The sequence below is a fragment of the Schistocerca piceifrons genome, chromosome X (genome assembly GCF_021461385.2).
Source record: "Schistocerca piceifrons isolate TAMUIC-IGC-003096 chromosome X, iqSchPice1.1, whole genome shotgun sequence".
NCBI classification, from domain to species: Eukaryota; Metazoa; Arthropoda; class Insecta; order Orthoptera; family Acrididae; genus Schistocerca; species Schistocerca piceifrons.
The window spans coordinates 549887822-549910931 of record NC_060149.1 but is presented as its reverse complement, the minus strand read 5'-3'; positions in this window follow the sequence as shown (position 1 = coordinate 549910931).

Here is a 23110-nt window from a genome sequence, read left to right as displayed (position 1 = left end):
GCATGGGTGTGTGTGATGTCCTTAGGTTAGTTAAGTTTAAGTAGTTCTAAGTCTGGGGGACTGATGACCTCAGATATTAAGTCCCATAGTACTTAGAGCCATTTGGAAACTAATTACCGTACGAAGACCAAACTCGTTAGTATTAATGCCAAGGACATGGGGAAGAGAAATAATGCAGAATCTATTCAACGGAAACGCTTTTAATTTGCTGCTACGGTACGTCCTACTATTACATACCTGTACCATTACTGCTACAAAAGGGGCTCAATATGGCGCCCTTCAGTGACGAGAAGGATTGCATTCAGCACAGTTGAACGAAGCATGTCCATGGGTGTGCTGGTTACCTCTCTTGATATACTGCGCTTCAGATGTGTGTATGTCCCCCTGGTAAACCCTGTCCCTCAGGTAGCCCCACAACCAGGAATCACAGGGAGTGATTTCAGGTGATCGTGCAGGCCAAACATTTGCAAACGATTGGCTGATAATTCGGTCGTTTCCAAATAAGTTTCGGAGAAGCAGGTGAATTTCACGGGCGATGTTGTGACACAGCACGCGCACTGCCTGACGATCTGGAATTGCGCGCAGCGTTGCCTGCCACAGCAACATCGATTTCATCAACCACCTGTTGTGCAACCGGTCGTCAGCCTCTTCCCGGAGCGACGCCAAGTTCCCCAGTTGATTCGAACATCTTTACCATGGTCCGCACAGCAGTTGGAAAAAGAGGACCCTTCCGTAATTCTTTCAGCGATACTCTCGAACTGCACCATTACTGATATTTTGATAATAGAGCTTCACCAATAATGCCCTGCTTCATTTGTCCAACAATTGCACAGCGACGGGTCAAATGTGTGTGACTATGTATCACGATGACTGATCACGGCACCTGCAGTCCATAATTGGAACTGAACGGTGGCGCTGTAACACATAGAAATCATGCACCCCATACTGTGGACATTAATGCTGCCATGTTTGGTACTCGTTCGGTAATTAATTTCCAAGTTATAACGTGTTAAATCGGGAAAGTTGATAGCCACCCGGTACTTAACATCTGACTGAGTTTCTGAACCAAGATACCGGAAAAATTAGGGCCTTTACTCGAACGCGCCCGCCAGGGGATTAGCAGTGGAAATCCCAAACCACTTGCTCGCGCACATGGCGCACTTTGTCTAATAGACAAGGCGTACCGCATCGGTCAGCGACATCAAACGTACCTGATATTTTCACACAGGCCGGCGACGGACTGGGATACAATTGGAAATCATTATTTTCATCGGTTCACTGGCAGAACGACTGGCATGGTATTTATCAAAGCTGTCTGGTTTTGGGAAAAAATAGAATCAACAATGAAGGTTCACTAGGCAGCAGGAATAGCGTGAACGTAGCCTGTTAACAGGCTAAATTTGAAGAACTATTTTTCTTGTAATCGAAAACAAGACTTTTTTAAGTAAGAAGAAATATTTACAGGGCTCACGGTAGGGCCTCCGAGCACTGGGCCCGCCGCAACTGCTGTGATTCCAGTAGCCTTAGGCCCTGGGTAGGTGAGAAAACCGGAATCGCCAACTGCTGTTGGTTGTCCAGAAGCTGTAACTGCTTTGCCTGCTGTTGCTAGTGGAATTCTCACTGTTTGCTTGTTGCTTAGGTTGCTGCAGTTGCTGTTGCTGATGTTGTTGCAACTGCTTTTAACAAAACTTAATAAACTCGGGATCCATGCCTCACTACAACAGTTGCGCCCTGAGAAGGTTCTCATCACCACTCTTTTATACTACAACGCGTATGTAGAACACAGTTTATGATAAAAGGCACTGATAGTAACCTAAAAACTGGCGGAACGAAACAGGCGATTCTAGAGATAAATAACAGCGGAAATCAGGAAATGAATGAATAAGCAACCAAGTCCAGGCCGTAGAAATGTCGTCCTAAACTTATTCAACAACCCAGAGAACAATCCGAATCATAGACGTAAATCAGGGAAAGTCAAAACTCCATTTTGCAATGATGCACAACTAAAAGTTTCATCGAATAGAGAGAGATTGGGTAGCATTAGCTGGACTGCAGTACTTAGCGCCAAACTTTGGTCAGAGGGCAACTCCACCTCACATGCTTGCCGCGGTGGCGGCGCCTCGCGGGGGCTATCGCCTGGAGACTGGATACCTCTGAAATGTTCTTCCTGTAATTACGCGGGCTAGGTGGTGAATCCGAATCGCAGTAGGATGCTAAAGAGGAGGTGGTAGATTTGGCTGTTCCGCCAAGGGTGCAGGATCACTTCGATACTAGTCTGATTGTGAAACACATTAAAAACTTTTAACTTCACTTAAGCTTAAAAACAGATTCGCTGAATTAGAGATTTACAACAATATTGTTCAGCATTGCCTGTCAGGCTCTCTTTCTGTCCTGTACTGTTTTTCTACATGTTTCATTGAACCATAATTTGCGCTTTATATTGCTATTATTATTATCTCCTATTAGTTTCCCTTATAACTGTTGTCATCTTCTTCCATTTTGTGTTGATATCTTCCAAAGAAATGGTTCAAATGGCTCTGAGCACTATGGGACTTAACTTCTGAGGTCATCAGTCCCCTAGAACTTAGAACTACTTAAACCTAACTAACCTAAGGACATCACACACATCCATGCCCGAGGCAGGATTCGAACCTGCGACCGTAGCGGTCGCGCTGTTCCAGACTGTAGCTCCTAGAACCGCTCGTCCATTCCGGCCGGCTGTTGATATCTTCATCTTCTTCTCTATTGTTGTAGTTTTCTAATTCAGCGAATCTATTTTTAAGTTTAAGTGAAGTTAAAAATTTTTAATAATTAGCCGAACTCATAAAAGAGGTATGGAGAAAACAATTAATGCCGGAGAAAAGGAAAACTGCTGCTGCATGTCCCATATACGACAAAGGAGACAAAATGCTGACACATAACTATAGAGGAATACCTCTCCTATGCACATGCTATAAAGTAATATCAAAAATTATACTGAACAGGCTCAACCCATACATTGAGGAAATACTGGACACAGCACAAGCACGGTTCAGGAAAGGTAAATCAACAATTGACGAAATATTCAGTCTAGGACAAATATCAGATAAGAACTGGGAGCACAATCATGATACCTTTTGCCTGGTTATAGATTTCAACAAAGCATATGACAGCATAGTAATAGAGGAAATGTGGAGGATAATGGCAGAGTATTAAAGCTGTAATGGATGGAGAAGCTCAGGGTAAGAGCCCACTGGGACGGCTGAGAATGAGATGGAAGGGTAATACTATGGGAGACATGCAGATACTGGGTCTTGGAGATGAAGATGTAGATGACAGGAAAGCGTGGAAAGCTAGACTGAGTGAGGCGAAGGGCCGTCTGCGGCTTGTGTGGCCAATGTAAGTAAGTAAGTAAGTAACTTCACTTTGATTGTATCATGAGATTTACACCATCAGACAAAAAAAAAAAAAAAAACTAAAGTACCCAGAAGACATGGTCGGATGTCAGTGTAACTTCCTACACGTGCACACCACTGGCAGATGTCTAAGTGATTAGCGCTGCAGTTCTCTGTGTCTGTTTGCACAGCACTGACCATTAGTATTGTTCGTGTTTGGTGTTGTCCCCAGGCCTGGTCGAGTACATAAGGATCGCCAACAGCTACAGCTGATGAGTGGACACAGAGGTGAAATATACACGTCTGAGACAGGTTTATCAGCACATGACAAAAGTTTGAAAGGGACCTCATCATGGCTTTCGATTTGACCCTCTGGTAGAATCGTTCAATATTCAGATGAATGTGACAGTGACCCATAGTAGGAGTGCATGTGAACGTGAGAGCAGGCATACTCGCTTTCAAGATTTCGGTCGACTACGTTTGATCAGCGCAAGGGAGGAAAACTGTATTGTGCACCAAGCACATAGTAACACTTTCACATCTACGCCTGCCATCCGAGGACATGTAATTCACATTCTGCGACATTCTCTCTCATCCCACAGCATTAGTCAGAGACTAGCAGCAGCTGGACTAGGGAATTACCGTTCCACGCGTAGGCTACCGATAACACTGTGACACAAACGGATTCATTTAGAGTGGTGCCATGACCGGGAAGCAAGTTCTCCTGATGAATGGTACGCACTGTGTTCAACGATGATACAAGGTTCTGCACTATCCGGGACAACCACTGTTATTGAGTATGGTGGTGACCTCGGTACATGTCCCATTCTTCCAATGTCTTGGAGAGGCACAGCGGTGTTATTCGTGGAGTCTTCGTGTGGAGGGCCATCCGGTATGACTTCAGGCGACAGCTGGTAGTGATTGAGGCAGCTCTACTAGCACAGTGGTACGTCATGCACATCGTGCATCCTAATGTGTTACCTCTCATGCGAAGATATTGTTGCGTCACGTTTCAACAGGACATTGCTCATTCACACATGGCACATGTGTCTGTGAACTGTCTGTGTGATGTTGAGGTACTCTTGTGGCCAGCAATATACGCAGGTCTGATAGACCATGTTTATGAATATCTGGGACACTATCTGGGTCCCAGTGCCAGCACCAAGGATATCTAAGACCATTACGACAGTTGTCGGCCTGTCTGACTGAGAAAAGGATGCAACGCCTTCCAACCGAAAGAGTGCCATATCCTCACACGGTGCTAAAATTTCATAGGCATTTCTCCTGCACATCGTGAGATAGGCGACATACCGTAGGGCAGGTGATTCGTTCCCATACTGGATGACAGAAGGCAAGTGGACCCTTTCCTGGATCAACTTAGTGAATCGAAAATTGCAACTTCTCCTTAACTGTTCTACCTTGTTTTCTGTCAGGTGTGGTCACTTGAAGCACGTCTTTGTAAACCTATTGGATTCTTTTGGAGATGCAAACAGTCTACTTACGTGGCTACCTGTATAAGAAGAAAACAACATTAAATAAATTCTAGAACGCCCTCATGGTGCGTTTATTGACAAACACCTTAAAACATTTAACGATCACACAGTTAAATAATATAATTTCGAAACTAAAAAATCGAGAGTATGACTTGCACAGAGTCCAGGTCTGAAATGCATCCTAACGCCGAATGACTAGCTTAGCACGCAACAGAAATCTTGAGTATACTTCTTATAACTTTGGTACTATTTGTATGTTGTCAGAGGGTTACTTATTTTTATATGTTTCCTGATAGAAATAGTTAACTACATAAATGCCCAACATTGTTTTTAGTAATTAACAACGAAAATGTCTTAACTTTCCACCTAAATATTGGTTTGTCTCCAGAATTCAGAATCGTTGAGTAGCATTCACTCTCTTGGCCTGCTCAACGTGCCTCACACCACATTCGTACTCCGGTGACATTTGTAGCGTCCATTATCTCTGTCTGTGTTCCGGTCGTAGTAACTGCTCCTTACTCGTCGCTATAGCATTATACACTGTCGCTTAAGAAACAGAGTTTGGCTGTTAACCGCAGCGTTCCAATATAACGTTAAAATAAGCAAATAAAAAATGGTAACAGTAAGAGGAACATTAGTTATATTTGTAAGTGTTTTTCTCCATTTTTAAAAAATAAATTCCAATTTCGAATAAAAATAGTTTCGTGGTGTCACATTACATAGGTGTAACCTTTACATTTTGTCATTTTTCTCTATGCAGTAAACTTATCAAAAATAAAAGTATCGAAAATAGAACTTAAAAGAAGTCTGTTGGTTGACCATTTAACTTTAGTGATCGAGAAACCGATTTTTTACGTATTTCCTTAATCGCAAGTTATTAATCAACTGGCTTGTTTGAAGTCTTATTATAAAACAAGTAAATTTTACAAAATGTCAAATTCGTGTTTATAAAATGTATGCTACCTTTCTTTCCTTCAGATTACAATAAGATGTAGATAATACCTGCATTACTCTTACAATGAAGACAATGAGATTAACATAGAATATCCGTTATTATAATCAGTGCTTTAAGACAATAAATCCCCTTACCAAAATGAGCTGCTTTTCCCATGCAGAATAAAACCACTTAACTTTTTTTTCTGTCTTGGCGCCTTTATCCCACTCAACGTGGGGTCGGCCGTGTTACTAGTGATTTGGCAGTGTTAGTTACAGAGGGGGACCGGATGCTCTTCCTGCGGCCACCCCGAACCCCCTGGGATGGTAGTAGTGTACCCCAGCTCTTTGCGTCTAGTGTAAGCCATGTAACTGTGCGAACGTTTTTAAATGTCAACGAGCCATGTAACTGAGGCGGAACGTGGGGACCAGCTCGGTATTCACCTAGCAGTATGTAGAAAGCCGCCTAAAAGCTACATCCAGGCTGGCTGGCAGACCGGCCCTCGTCGTTAATTTGCCGGGCGGATTCGATCCGGGGGCAGCGCGCCTTCCCGAGTCCAAGAAGCAGCGCATTAGCGCTCTCGGCTACCCTGGCGGGTTAACAAAACTACTTAACTATTAGATATAAATATTTGTTTCACAATGAACATTACACAAAATTTGCAATATTTTCGCTAAATAAAATAATTAAAGTAATTATTACGCAAATTTCAATTATCACACTACCGTGTATATACGAAAAAGAAACATTACACAGTGAGGTTTCGGTTGCCTGAGACTGCAGTCGTGTGTGTGAGTTGCGTTTGCGTGTGTGTGTGTGTGAGTGTGTGTGTGTGTGGGTGGGTCTGTGGTCTATTGTTGACTAAGGCCTTAATGGCCGAAAGCTTTATTGTGACAGTCTTTTTATTGTGCCCATCTGCGACTCAGCATCTCCACTATATAGTGAATAGCAACTTTCCTTTTCACAATACTGAAATATTACACTTACGTATTCTGTGGCCTGGGTACAATCTGTTAGTAATCCATAAGAGTGCTGTTTAGTATCATTTCATTAGACAAACACAAAATATGATTCACGATGCCTTTAAATTTCGAGTCATCATGGTTCATGACACATATCCACACTATACAAGGAAATTTATTTTCTTACCGTTTGATTATGTGTCACTGCCAGCCACCACAATGTTTTATTTTTGCTTGCGATTGGACGCTCGCTATTTTGTAAAACACACCACAGATAATTTTTCTTTGAAACAACTTTTCTCTCATTCATTGAAGGTGGTGATCGTTGGTACTGCGGTTACATCGTGACCAAGTGTTAGCTGTCTTCGAAAAGCAGCCTCAGACCACATCTTTCTCTTTCATATGGCTTTGGCCTTTAGCTTCAATCATCTTATCTTCACGGCGTCATTTTTTCATTGACTCCAGTCGTCATACTTGATATTATGATTACATGCAACAAAAAAACACGTTTTAGACAAAGCATAGAAAATAACTATATATTTTCCATAATTCTCGTGTATTGTTTTTAATTTTTCTTGCCCAAATGGTATAAAGGTCCTAAATACTTGGTTATGAATTCACTTTCTTTATATTTATAGTAATATTCTTTAGTTACACAGTGTCATGAGAAGATCAACCGATCCCTTGGCAAACTTAATATTTACATTCTGTATTTACAAACATCTCCTATTGTGAGAAACCTATGCTTATGTCACTGCGGTTTCACATCCTTTCACAGCACCGTAAATTGGCTAATGCATTCCAAAACATCATTAGTAGCGAGGCACATTTCCGTCCGCTGCCTTTTCAACTTCTTACTAGCAGTGGTGATTCGCTCCATTCATTTTTTGCTAAGGAGCCCACTGTGTACAGCCCACTCCTAACAAGCATTAATAAACATTTAGCAAAGTAAACATTGTTTAGAGTTCTCCAGCATTTGTCCTCTCCTGATAGTTATGTTTCATTATCTAGTAATATACATTCAATTCTGTTTGATATTCTGTCTTCCAGCAATTCTTTATTTGTCCCACTAGAGGTGTTCTGCCAGCACTTGATATTTGGGTCATTATAATAGAGTGGGCTTTTCTTAATTACCGTGACATGTTTTTTTGATGTCTACAGTATAATAAACGACTTTTACTGACTGGCACGTAAGACGCGATAGTTCTGACCCATTTGAATGAGGTACACTGCTCACGGCATACTATTCGCAAATGTCTCGTAAAAATCCTCTAGCTTGTCATTAGTACTGGGTGATCTTTCGTCATCTTTCATTTGTCTTTTATGTTCTGAAAACAAATTCTGGTACTTCAAAAGCAAATTCTTTAACCCACCCTTTCCAGCTTCGTTTATTATTTTATTTATCTTTAGTTCAACCCTTATTTCACTGTTTGGTACTCTTTAACTCATAATGTCTTTACTACTCTTTTTATTTTTTGAGCTAATTCCATCTTTATAGGTTTTATGGGAGATGAAAAAGCTTGCACAGGATAGAGTAGCATGGAGAGCTGCATCAAACCAGTCTCAGGACTGAAGACCACAACAACAACAACAGGTTTTTCATTGGGAACTTTCACACATAACTTTTAGGTAGCACTACCCTGTACTTCATCATGATGTGCAACGGTGTTAACAAACTTTATATCATTTATTGCTACTTCTAGTGTCATTGACATATTGCCCTTTTTTAAAAAAAAATTTAGAATATCAGCATGGTTTTCCGTCAGATCTGTTCCGATAGTAAGACCGACACAAAGGTCTGATACCCCCATGTCATTAACCTCCGGTACTGTTTCCTGAATTCCTACTTCTAATAACCCATAACTCTTTATTATTTTACTCTTCCCTCCAACACCACCTATGACCTTAACTACCTCCACCAGTATTACTGGTACTTCTAGTTTTCTGATTATTTGCTCGTAAAGTCCTTCTAGAACAGTACACAGTTCACTATCTGTGTCAATGGCTGCTACTGACTCAGTACCAATAATTTCAGCACTCACCAAAGGCTGATAATACTCTTTACTTTTGGCCTCTGTTTCTTCAAAAAGGGCTTCCCTTATGTTTTCAAAGTCCTGTCTCATCACCTGTAAGTTATTTGAGTTCGTTTTTGGACCTCATATGAATTCCCCTCTGGTTATCCCTCTCATCACTTTCTCTTTCGAGCTATCTCTATTCCCTCCTACACTTGTTTCCGCCACCATGTTCATTATATTGTATATTGCCACGACAATTTGAACCTTCTAGACTCCAACCACCCTTTCATCGTTAAACAAATCCATTATTACGTCTTTCGTCACTTCTTGTTGTATTGATGTCCCCGTAATGATTGTTCTAATTTCTGTTTTCTCTGGATCTCGAGTTTACACCCCTCCAACTATCGTTCATACTTGCTTCCATTATAATGCATCCATTTGACCCACTGCCTGCAAAATATTCTCTATTTCTTTCTTAGAGATCCATATCAATTCTTCCTGTGTACATGTCGATAGCTCGACAGGGACTACCGAAATAAGATCATCCTCAGTGAATTGTCAAGGTATAAATTATTTTCACAAAAGCTTTGGCAAAAATGCTTGTAGCTGTTGTATCCGCTATTTGAGAAGTTTCTCCGCTGATAAACGCTGTTGTTGAAGTTATCGTGAGTACTCGTACTATTCGACCAATAATCCTCTAAGAACTTTGTGATTAACCCTGCTGTTCTGTTCGGGTCTATATGACCCGAAACGAATATGAACGTTATTTTACATTATGTAAATACCAATATATATTTATGAAACTTTGTGACTTTGTCTGAAAATGGATGAGCAGCATGTGTTTTAAAAGGTTTTAAAAAAGTTTAAGAAGTTTGGGCTTCAACTGTAATAGTTGCATATGTAATGTTCGGGTCATAATGACCCGACACAAATATGTTTAGTGTAACTCGTATTTATTTCTAAAATCTGGAAATGGCGAAAATTATTTTTGTTGTGTTGTGTGGGAATAGTGACTGCATCATTCCAACTTACTCTCAACAATCACCTAAAGCTCCATGCGTTCACAACAATGGGCTTGTTTGTTGCTTTCCCCAGGAAATAATAATTGGCAGTTCTCAATAATTGGAATGCTTTGTTTCTGCCCAGTTTGACTTGTGACACCATGGCGATGAGACCATTGAATGATCGTGAGTTGGAAGAAATAGTAAATGCCTCACCAGATGAAGGATCACTTTCTGAGTTTGAAGATCACATCAGCAATGCATCTGAAAGCGAGTGTTCCGATGACAGTTACGACAGTCCACAGCCCATACAAAATAGTGTAGAGACTTTTCTTTCTAAAAATGGGAATATAGAATGGCAGTTGCATCCACCAGCACAACATGGTCGCCTACCAGCTTCGAACATCATCAAGAGTACCCCAGGAGTTACCAGGTATGCAGTCAGCAGAATATCTGATGTAAAATGTTCATTTGAAGCAGTATTTCACACAGCGCTTCAAAATGAAATAATAGAGATGACAAATATTGAAGGGCAGCGAGTTTATGGTGAACAGTGGACAGATATTGATGGTTCTGTTTTCCATGCATACTTAGGACTCTTACTCCTAGCGGGTGTATATCGATCTCATGGGGAGTCTACAAAAAGTTTGTGGGATAAAGATACTGGGCGAAACATATTTCGAGCAACCATGTCTCATGAAACATTCTGTAAGATATCACGTGTCCTGCGATTTGACAAGAAATCTACTAGAGAGGAAAGACGACGTACTGACAAACTTGCCGCAATTCGTAGTATTTGGGAGAAGTGGGTAGAGGTCCTTCCTAAACTGTATAATCCAGGAGAAAATGTTACTGTTGACGAGCAGTTAGTAGCATTTAGAGGTCGCTGTCCATTCAAGCAGTATATCCCAAGTAAACCGGCAAAATATGGGATCAAAATATGGACCATGTGTGACAGCAAAACTTCATACGTACTGAAAGCCCAAATTTATACAGGAAAGGTGAGTGGAGCGGCACCAGAAAGAAATCAGGGAATGAGGGTGGTATCTGATCTCACTTCTGAGTTACGTGGTCAGAATATCACGTGTGACAACTTTTTTACGTCGTACAATTTGGGGCAGCTGCTTCTGAAAAGGAAATTGACTATGTTGGGAACTATACGGAAAAATAAGCCGGAGCTTCCACACAAAATGACCAACAAGGAGGTACACAGCTCTTCATTTTACTTCACAAATGACACTACTGTGGTTAATTATATTCCTAAGAGACACAAGAATGTTGTACTTATGAGCACTCTCCACCATGATGCGGAAATCAGTGACAGGGCTGATAAGAAGCCAAAAATGATTTTGGACTATAATTCAACCAAAGGTGCTGTAGACACGCTTGATCAGTTATTAGGTACATATACATGCAAACGAAAAAGTAATAGGTGGCCAATGATAGTTTTCTACAATATTCTTGATGTTTCTGCTTATAATGCATACGTTTTGTGGATTTCGGTTGACCCTAATTGGAATGCAAGCAAATTGACTAGAAGGAGAATATTCTTGGAGGAACTTGGAAAGTCACTGATAAAAGAACATATTGCATCAAGAACGCATTTCCCAAGAACAGAAGATTCTTTGAGAATGGTCACAAGCATCCAAAACCCGAATGATGTGGGTGGTGTGTCAGAATCGGTAACAACAAGAAAATCTACAAAACGTGCACGCTGTAAGTTCTGTCCATCAAGTAATGACAATAAAACAAACATGGTGTGTGGAAAATGTAGTAAACATATTTGCAAGAAACATGTAACCTACTTGTGTCCACAGTGCAAGCAGTAAGAAAAGAACTGTAGTATTTTATAAGATGATTGTATTGAAAATTCTGTTGTTTCAAATTTATGTGAATACTTGTGCCTAAACTACAATCAGTAAGAAGAGAGGATTCTAAAGTTGTAGTGCTTTCTATGTTGGAATGTAATAAAAAAACTGTAGTGTGTTCTGTACTGTAGTGTGCTCTAAGATGAATATCTGTAATGACAACTGTCTGTTGTTAGAAAATGTCAATACTTACGTCTAAACTGTCAACAATAAGAATAGAAGTATGGAAAAACTGTAGTGCTTTCTAAGTTGAATGCCTGTAATGGAAACTGTCTGTTGTTTCAAATTTATGTGCATATTTAAATGAAAAATATCCCTCAATAAAGTTGTATGCATTGTTATTATTATTATTATTACCATTATTATTATTATTATTATTATTATTATTATTACTAACAAGGTACTGGAATAGAACAACAATGTCGATAGCTAAAACTGTACCAAAATTTATGTTTCTAAAGCATTTTGATATGTCGGGTCATATTGACCCGAACAGTATATATGTCAAGTAAAAGTGAACAGAACAGCAGGGTTAATTCCTCATACGACTGACAATTATGTCCTGCACTCATTTCGCAAGACAGTGTGTGTCCTTCCAGCACGCTGGTGCCACAACCCATTTCCCTTTTATCATGAAAGCGTTCTATTGGTACTCCGTTAAACTGTTCAATGAACGCTTTAGGCTGTAATTTCTCTTTTTCAGAAAAGTTGTAGGAAGTACCTGCTTTCCAATATTGGTGTTCACCGACAAAATTCGCACCATTATTACATACTGCATCCATATCTTTTAACTTTGAATTTAACTCCATCTCAACACATTCAGCATTAAAATCAGTGTCCCTTTATTCGAGTCACTGATGTGGTGTTGAGTACCACGTACTTTCTCAAGCATCATCTTTGTAATGTCGTTAAGTAGTTTATGAACCACATCTACTATGGTAACTAACTCAGAGACTGTGTTTCTGCATTCCGAAATCTTCTCTCTAAAAGTAATTTTCAATTAAATAATAACTGTCTTAATTTCATCAATAAATTTGCTGTGTACTGTTAGCACTATGGTACCTGCGTCTGTTCTATGTAATAACATGACTCCCACTAATTTTTGTTCTTTCATTAAATTCGTAATCCTGTCATTTACTTCTTGAAACTCTTTGTTACCATTACTTGAAGATTCTTCTATTTTGTCGGTAACTGCATTTAATTTCTTTAATTTTACGTTAGTTGCTTCTCTAGTTTCTCTCATTTCAGAAAAATCACTCTAAATTTAGTTGTATGAGGCCAATCATTCCTGTCTCATAAATTTCATAAACTCTTGCAATGATGCGGCCTTAAAAATATACATTACTTCATTCTTATTAGTTTCTTCCCCATTAATAACAACCTGAGTACTTGCTCCAGCAATAGTTTCTGTTGCTACTACACTTTCTTGAACCATTTCCCAGTCATAACCTCCCACTAAATCACTCATCCTGTACGCCAGCTCTTCTTAGGGCTTCTGAGAAGGTTCATGTGATCAGTATTATCTGTTGAGCAGATCATTTCTTGAGCTACTTCCTGCTTGTCAATTTCCAGTAAATTACTCGTCACGTACCACTTTATCCTCTCAGGTCTCCTCAAAGGTGACATATACAGCAATATTTAATCAATACTGTTTAATTCCCCCTCATGAGTAATGTGAATTCCAACTTACTTTCTGTAAGTTCCCCCGCTCTCTGGATGACATTGCTGGTTGCAGAATGTGCCGATACCACATCCGCAAGCTGAACTACGGACCTTCTGCTTACACACCTCTGACACACCACAGCACTGGTCTTGCGGCCACTTGAAGTGCTTTTCGTGTCTGCTGCCATTATCTTCCGTCTTCGTCCTCATGTTTATCTCTTCATGATTGTTTGTAACATTTCAGTCGCGAAATTTCCATAATCCTGAGTCGCAAATTCAAATTTTCCATAACATAAACTTTTCATGATATCCACTATTGTCAATCTGTGACACACATACACTATTAGAACACCATACTGCTACCTTCAGGCCACATATTGGAGACACTTTTAGTTCACAGTTCTCTTACTGTACCATTAAAGCTTTCCAATATATTGCGCACTTTTCTTATTCCTTATCTCCAGCACTGGTGTTCCGGAAGTTTATCTCTTGTGGTGCAATGAAATTCCTACTTGCATCTCATATCTACAACCCAGATTTTTCAACAGTTTATCACCATCAGCGATGCCACATCACTAAATCAAATGGTTCAAATGGCTCTGAGTACTATGGGACATAACTGCTGAGGTCATCAGTCCCCTAGAACTTAGAACTACTTAAACCTAACTAACCTAAGGACATCACACACATCCATGCCGCAGGCAGGATTCGAACCTGCGACCTTAGCGGTCACGCCGTTCCAGACTGTAGCGCCTAGAGCCGCTCGGCCAGCCCGGCCGGCATCACTAAATCATCCCACGGTATTAACCATCCATAACAGTTTCTCCGAAGAGCCACGAGTTGTTAGAAAGTGGTATAGTTGACGTGTGGTTGAAATAGTTCTTTATCCCCACTCAACTCTGCAAAATTTAGCTCTTTCCTGGACAACATTAGTGCCTCAATGATTGGAACTCTTCCATACCTGTTCTGTCTAGCTTCCTCGCTGGGGTAGTCCCTTGAAATAGCTTTCGGAGATGCAAATAGTCTATCTACGATGCTATTAGAGGAAATGCGGATAGCCAATATGCTTTAAATTAATTATGAGATGTCATTATGTCATTATTGACAAACACCTCGAAACAGTTAACACTCACAAAGTTAAACATATATAACTTCTAAACTACGTAAAATTGAAAGCATGACTTGTACAGATGTTAGGTCCGAATCGCACCCTATCGCCAACTGACTATCTTAGCACATGACAGAAATCTTGAGTATCCTTCGTATAACTTTGGTGCTAAGAGATTGTATGTTGTAGGTAGATTTATTATTTTCGTTTACTACATAAATGCCCAATGTGTCTCTAAATAATTAATAATGAAAATATCTTCGCACTCCACCTAAATATTGGTGGGACCCCAGCGTTCATAGTCCTCGACTATGATTCACTCTCTTGGCTTGCTCAACGTTTCTCAAGCCACATGTGTATTTCGATGCCATACGGCGCAGCCATCATCGCTGCCTATGTTTCGATCGTGGTACCCGCACCTTATTCGTCACTACAACATTCTACATTTTTGATTCATAAAGCGAGTTATGCTAATAACTCCAGAGTTCCAGTATAACATTAGAATTACGATATAAAATCTGGTCCAAACAAGAGGAACGTCACAGCATCCAGGCTATTGGCCGTGGAACGTCATACTTACAATTGTGCAAATGCTGCCAAGTTCTTCGTAAATTAGACCAGATTCTGCAATCACTCAAATAACATTACAAGCCCTCTCAATTATTAACTTTCTTTTCGTTTCCTTCTCCCTTTCTGGGTGATTCACTTTTTTTTGTCAGGCACTGTATTTCGTAGTTTCACGAACAATTGTCCACTAGATTAACTGAGCGATTAATCACTGAAGGAGAACAGATTGCCTTTCTGTAATGAGTATACTATATAACTGGCATATCGATGGAAAGTTCTCATTCTGAATCTTGTCAGTGCGTTTCTGACATTTCCAGTAACCTCTTCTCCGTGGAAAGTGGACGACGTAGTTGTCTGTCACGCAGTTAGTAGTATTTCACAAATTTCATGCGACTTTTAAAATCAGACTTACGTAATCAGAAATGTTTATACGTTCCTGTATGTTTTCTAGCACAAAAACTATCCCTAGACATCACCAAATGGCGACATTCGTATCATATTGAACAGTTTTTTGAAATGTATGAAGATGGTGCAATTCGCATGGAATTATGCAATATATAGTCATTCATTATTTTTATCTCAATGATGAGTATGCTGTACTTTTACTTTGGTATATTTCGTAATCCAAATATATACTATATGATCAAAAGTATCCACCAAAAACATACGTTTTTCATATTAGGTGCATTGTGTTGCCACCTACTCCCAGGTACTCCGCATCAGAGACCTCAGTAATCGTTACACATCGTGAGAGAGCAGAAAGGGGCGCTCAGCGGAACTCACGGACTTCGATCGTTATCAGGTGATTGGGTGTCACTTGTGTCATACGTCTGTACGCGAGATTTCTACACTCTTAAACATCCCTAATTCCACTGTTTCCGATGTGATAGTGAAGTGGAAACGTGAAGGGACACGTACAGCTCGAAAGCTTACATTCCGACCTCGTCTGTTGACTGATAGAGACCACTGACAGTTCAAGAGCGTCGTAATGTGTAATAGGCAGACATCTATCCTGACCAGGAATTCCAAACTGCATCACGATCTACTGCAAGTACTATGACAGTTAGGCGGGAGGTGAGAAAACTTGGATTTCATGATCGAGCAATTTCTCATAAGCCACACGTCACGCCTGTAAATGGCAAACGACGCCTCGCTTGGTGTAAGGGGCGTAAACAGTAGACGATTGAACAGTGAAAAAACGTTGTCTGGAGTGACGAATCATGGTACATAATGTGGCGATCCGATGGGAGAGTGTGGGTATGGCGAATGCCCGATGAACGTCATCTGCCCGCGTGTGTAGTGCCAACAGTAAAATTCGGAGTTGGTGGTGTTATGGTGTGGTCGCGTTTTTCATAGAGGGGGCTTGAACCCCTTGTTGTTTTGCGTGGCACTATCACAGCACAGGCCTACATTGATGTTTTAAGCACCTTCTTGCTTCCCACCGTTGAAGAGCAATTCGGGGATGGCGATTGCATCTTTCAGTACGGCCTTTGGCGGAGTGATTACACGACAATAACAACCCTTTAATGACTAGCCTCCACAGAGTCCTGACCTCACCGACCGACATCGATACCTCTCCTCAGTGTATCAGTCCGTGAAGAATGGGCTGCCATTCCCCAAGAAACCTTTCAACATCTGATGGAACGTATCCCTGCGAGAGTGGAAGCTGTCATCAAGGATAAGGGTGGGACAACACCATACTGCATTCGAGCGTTACCAATGGAGGGCGCCATGAACTTGTAAGTCACTTTCATCCAGGTGTCCGGGTACTTTTGCTCCCATGTTGTTGCACATCACAGCTCTCCATATCATCAGTCTGTGAATTTCACTTAAAGACCGAGAACAGCGGCGTTTGCGTAGTGTTGTCAGTGCTAACAGACAAGCAACACTACGTAAAATAACTGAAGAAATCAATGTGAGACGTATGATAAACCTACCCGTTAGGACAGTGTGGCGAAATTTGACGTTAATGGGCTATGACAGAAGACGATCGATGCGACTGCCTTTGCTTAGAGCATGACATTACTTGAATCGCCTCTCCTGAGCTCGTGACGATATCGGTTTGACCCTAGACGACTGGAAACCCACAGTCTGCTCAGATGAATACCGATTTTAGTTAGTAAGAGCTGTTGGTAGGTTTGGAGTGCAGCGCAGACCCCACGTAGCCGTGGAACCAAGTTTTCAACAAGGCACTGCGCAAACTGGTGATGGCTTGATAATAGTATCGGCTATGTTTATACGGAACGAACTGGACCCCGTGGTCCATCTGAACCGATCATTGACTGGAATCGCTTATGTTCGGCTACTTGGAGACCAATCGTAGCCATTCATGGACTTCATGTTCCCTACTAAAGGTGTCATGTCACCGGGCCTCAATTGTTCGGGGCTGGTATGAAGAACGGTTCGAACGAATGAATCTGCCACCCAGATCGCCAAACATGAATTCAACTGAACATTTGTGGGACATAACCGAGAGATCAGTTCGTGCGCACCATCCTGCACCGGCAACACTTTCGCAGCACGGCTCAGTATTTCTGCAAGCGAATTCCAACGACTTGCTGAGAGCATGTCACGTCGAGCTGCTGCACTACGGCGGCAAAAAGGAGGACCGACAGAATATCCGGAGGAATACCATGACTTTTCTCACAACAGTATATACCATAATAAACTGCGATTACTTAATTTTCTTCAACATTTCTGCCACTCTTTCCCGCTCTCTCAAGTATTTCTGTGGTGTTACATGTTGTCAACAGCAACACTTCCCTATTGTTGTGCCACTTAATGGCAAGCATCGTATAAAATTATATTAATTGAATATCCCTTCGCTTCAGTACCTTCTGAAGTTATGACATGTGGTGTCTGTGCCAACTAACAGTACCACACATGTTTGTCCCATGGTTCTCAAGCCATTTATGTAGTGCTTCAAAACGTTGCCACTATGTCACCACTTTTCCCCAAATTTTAGCCTCCAATTTCTGTTGTTATCCCTGTATAAAGTATGAAATCTAAGATTTGGTTAGCCTGAGGGGCACACAAAATAAAGAGTAGACAAAATTCAGTCACAAATCGAGATTTCATTTAAATGCACTTTGTATTTCGTGCCCTGGGGCTAACATTCAAGTACTTACACAGCCGACATCAGTTTTTACCATATTTAGGTTAATTCTGGTCCGGTTGAGACAACACTGGTGCACTATGTGATCAAAAGTATCCGGACACCTCCGAAAAACATACATTTTTAGTATTAGGTACATTGTGCTGCCACATACAGGTAGGTACCCCATATCGACTTTATTTGACAATGTTTTACCCTAATCACTGCGCAACTCTGTTATATATAGTGTGTTCCCAAGTTCACCTAGTATTGAGTGTATCACATATTTACTTCGTTTTCATACGTTTTACGCATGACTGTAGTAGGTTCTTGTTCCTTCTTTATTCATTTCATAGACTGTATTAATCAGATAATGTAGATCATCCACTGTTATGGAATTTTATCATCCTTTGCTTGCAACAAAGTACCGCAGGCTACGAGGGGCGTCTGCCGGTCACGTTTCTCCAACCACTTCCCACCTGTGCGGAATTCTATAGTTAGGGCTAACAGAGGGTGCTGATTATGTGCAGAACTATATTTCCTTCCATTTTTGGCTCCGTTAGCGATTTGTTCTATGTTGTTTATATTACCCGGTGCAATATCAACGGTGTTTAATATTTATGTCATTGCCTAGAATATTGGCACTAGAGCATATGTCAACCACTGTTTTTTCAACTCTTCGTCTTTTTAACAATATTACATTTGTCGTGCACTCCTTTTTATTGCTTTTTATTACTTTAACACTTTTTATACCTAATAAGCTTATTACAGACTTTAACTCTTGTATCCCCTTTTATTTTCGCTGTTTCAATTAATTATTGAAAACTAATGTATGCTGACATTAGCGACATCTGGTCAACTTACTACACAAACATCTTGTGGCTACTGTACGGCAGCTTGTTTTAAACAGTAGTTTTACTGACAACATGACTCGCGCATGTGATGTGATTTATATGTATTTGACGATGCTGGTGCTGATTCCGCATTTAACAGTTGACTATGCCACTATGGCTGCAGTGCATTAGGACTTTGTTTTTATGAGACAGGTATGCCTCTTCACATTTAAAGCGCACAAATGTAATTTTGTCAGTACTACTTTTCAATATGCTCTATGTATTGTTCTCAAGCTGTATACAGTTTGCGAGTGTATTTATATTTTTCCCATTTTTGCGGCAGATCTGATGATGGTCATTAAAGACCGAAACTGGTAATCTGTTAAACTGAAAAGATTGTGACCATAGATGTAAATTAAAGGAAACTTATCCCTAGGTCTACTGTTGCCGATGTGATAGTGAAGTGCAAACGTGAAGGGACACATACAGCACAAAAGAGTTCAGGCCGACCTCGTCTGTTGACTGACAGAGACCGCCGACAGTTGAAGACCGTCGTAATGTGTAATAGGCAGACATCTATCCAGACCAGGAATTTCAAAGTGCATCACTATCCGCTACAAGTACTATGTTAGGTAGGTGGGAGGTGAGAAAACTTGGATTTCATGGTCGAGCAGCTGCTCATAAGCCATACATCACTCCGGTAAATGCCTAACGACGCCTCGCTTGGCAAAAGGAGAGTAAACATTGGACGATTGAACAGTAGAAAAATGTTGTGTGAAGTGACGAATCATGGTACATAATGTGATGATCCGATGGTCGGTTGTGGGTATGGCGAATGCCCGATGAACATCATCTGTCAGCGTGTGTAGTGTCAACAGTAAAATTCGGGGGCGGTGGTGTTATGGTGTGGTTATGTTTTTCTATGGAGGGGCTTGCACCCCTTGTTGTGTTGCTTGGCACTATCACAGCACAGGTCTACATTGATGTTTTAAGCAACTTCTTGCTTCCCACTGTTGAAGAGCAATTGGGGGATGGTGATTCCATCTTTCAACACGTTCGAGCACCTGTTCATATTGCACGGCATGTGGCGGAGTGGTTACACGACAATAACATCCCTGTAATGGACTGGCTTGCACAGTCCCCTTACCTCAATCCCATAGAACACCTTTGGGATGTTTTGGAACACCGTCTTCGTGGCAGGGCTCACCGACCGATATCGATACCACTCCTCAGTGCAGCACTCCGTGAAGAATGGGCTGCCATTCCCAAAGAAACCTTCCAGCACCTGATTGAACGTATCCCTGCGAGAGTGGAAGCTATCACCAAGGATAAGTGTGGGCCAACACAATACTGAATTCCAGCATTACCGATGGAGGGCACCACGAACTTGTAAGTGATTTTCAAGCAGGTGTCCGGATTATTTTGATTACATTGTGTATAATATAATCGTGACAGATGTGAAATTACCGAACAATCAGTTTAATAAGTCACAGCTGCAAAATACTAACGTGATTTCCTTACAGACGAATGGAAAAACTGGTAGAAGCCGACCTCGGGGAAGATTATTTTGTACTCCGGAGAAATGTAGACACACGCGAGGCAATACTGACCCTACGACGTATCTTAGAAGATAGATTAAGGGAAGGCAAACCTACGTTTGTAGCATTTGTAGACTTAGAAAAACCTTATGACAATGTTGACTGGAATACTCTCTTTCAAATTCTAAAGGTGGCAGGGTTAAAATACAGGGTGCGAAAAGCTATTTACAATTTGTACAGGAACTAGATGGCAGTTATAACAGTCGAGGGGCGTGAAAGAGAAGCAGTGGTTGGGAAGGGAGTGAGAGAGGGTTGTAACCTACCCCCGATGTTATTCAATCTGTATATTGAGCAGTCAGTAAAGGAAACGAAAGAAAAATTCGGAGTAGGAATTAAAATCCATGGAGAAGAAATAAAAACTTTGAGGTTCGCCAATGACACTGTAATTCTGTCATAGACAGCAAAGGACCTGGAAGAGCAGCTGAACGGGATATTAGATGAACATCAACAAAAACAAAACGAGGATAATGGAATGTAGTCGAATTAAATCGGGTGATACTGAGGAAATTAGATTGAGAAATAAGACACTTAAAGTAGTAAATGAGTTTGGCTATTAGGGGAAGCGAAATAACTGATGACGGTCGAAGTAGAGAAGATATAAAATGTAGACTGGTAATGGCAAAGAATGCGTTTCTGAAGAAGAGTAATTTGTTAACATCGAGTATAGATTTAAGTGCCGGCGGGTGTGGCCGTGCGGTTCTAGGCGCTTCAGTCTGGAACCGCGTGACCGCTACGGTCGCAGGTTCGAATCCTGCCTCGGCCATGGATGTGTGTGATGTCCTTAGGTTAGTTAGGTTTAAGTAGTTCTAAGTTCTAGGGGACTGATGACCACAGATGTTAAGTCCCATGGTGCTCAGAGCCATTTGAACCATAGATTTAAGTGTCAGGAAGTCGTTTCTGAAAGTATTTGTATGGAGTGTAGCCATGTATGGAAGTGAAACGTGGACGATAAATAGTTTAGACAAGAAGAGAATAGAATCTTTCGAAATGTGGTGCTACAGAGGAATGCTGAAGATTAGATGGGTAGATCACATAACCAATGATGAGGTATTGAACAGAATTGGGGAGAAGTTGTGGCACAACTTGACTAGCAGAAGGGATCGGTTGATAGGACATGTTCTGAGGCATCAAAGGATCACCAGTTTCGTATTGAAGGGCAGCGTATAGGCTAAAAATCGTAGAGGGAGACTATGACATGAATACACTAAGCGGATTCAGAAGGATGTAGGTTGTAGTAGGTACTGGGAGATGAAGAAGCTTGTACAGGATAGAGTAGAATGGAGAGCAGCATCAAACCGATCTCTGGACTGAAGACCACAACAGCAACTGTGTATATTACAAAGTGGCACGCTGTGAACATTCCAGGAGCTGGCTGATTGTTTGCGCCAGCGCTATTGGAAGCTAAACAGTACTAGATTTCTTATACTGAAACTGTGCAGTTTAATGTAGAACCCAAATGAGAAGTTAATCTTATTCGTACAGAATCCGGTAGATTAATGCACAACCATAGGACATGGCACTAACGGCAGAAACTGGTTCAATTACGTTGCGGGATACTGAAAATAGGGTTCTAGATGTTTCCTTACACGGCATGTCCAATGAAATGTAACAGACCATCGGGTCTTTGCCTGTGGAGTCAATAGTTACAGATGTGGGGGTTAGGGTCATCTGCAGATGCAATTTCTCCACCCACATTGTTATGAGTGTGATCGAGTCAGCCGTAAGATACAAGCGTGCAAGAACAAGAAACAGTAGAAAAATCACCATAGAAAGCGTCCATTACACACAAACGGTAATGGATCGCCAGTCGGAAGGCATTCGCCAGTAGAACGAAACACTGCACATACATGTACACAGACGGAATGTTGCTCATTAGGCATAGTATAGGACAAGGCACATAAAATTTTAGAAGACACACGGACTCATGTGTTATTCATTAGTGTGGACCTCTTATGCAGGAAGAGAGATAGGCCTCCACGATGGCGTATGTGTCAATGTCATGAAGTCATTATGGACGACACTGCTGGATTTCATTGGTACGAAGACTTTTCGACAATACATGGAAATGTGGTCAAATGTTAGTGAAGGTAATTCTACGATTCTCAGACTTGACGTTCTTGATAAACATCAAGTCAAAGTCAGTTATTTGTAGTATACGAGGGACGTTTAGTAAGTAATACAACACATTTTTTCTCCACCATAGTTGGTTGGAAAAACGCAGAATTTGTTGCGGGACATCGCAGATTATTCCCACTTAAGCACCTATAGTTTCATGAATTTCCGATTGGTGGCGGCGTTCTACGTACCCTTCAAAATGGTCTCTGTAACGGTGATGCGTTTCAAGCAGAGAGATGTCACTGAGTTTCTTTAGTCAAAAACCAGATCATAAGACCTGTTAGTAGGAGCTTGCATAATGTCTAGATCTGGCAGTGAACAAAAACATGATGAGTCGTTGGGCAAGGCGTCTGTCATCATTGAAACAAGGTTGTCCATTTCTGTTCGATTCCCGCATGAGGTCGGTAACACACAGCAGTGGCTGCCGCAGTGTCGGAATGTATGGACACTCTGATTCGAGGTGACCGACGAATCACTATCAAACAC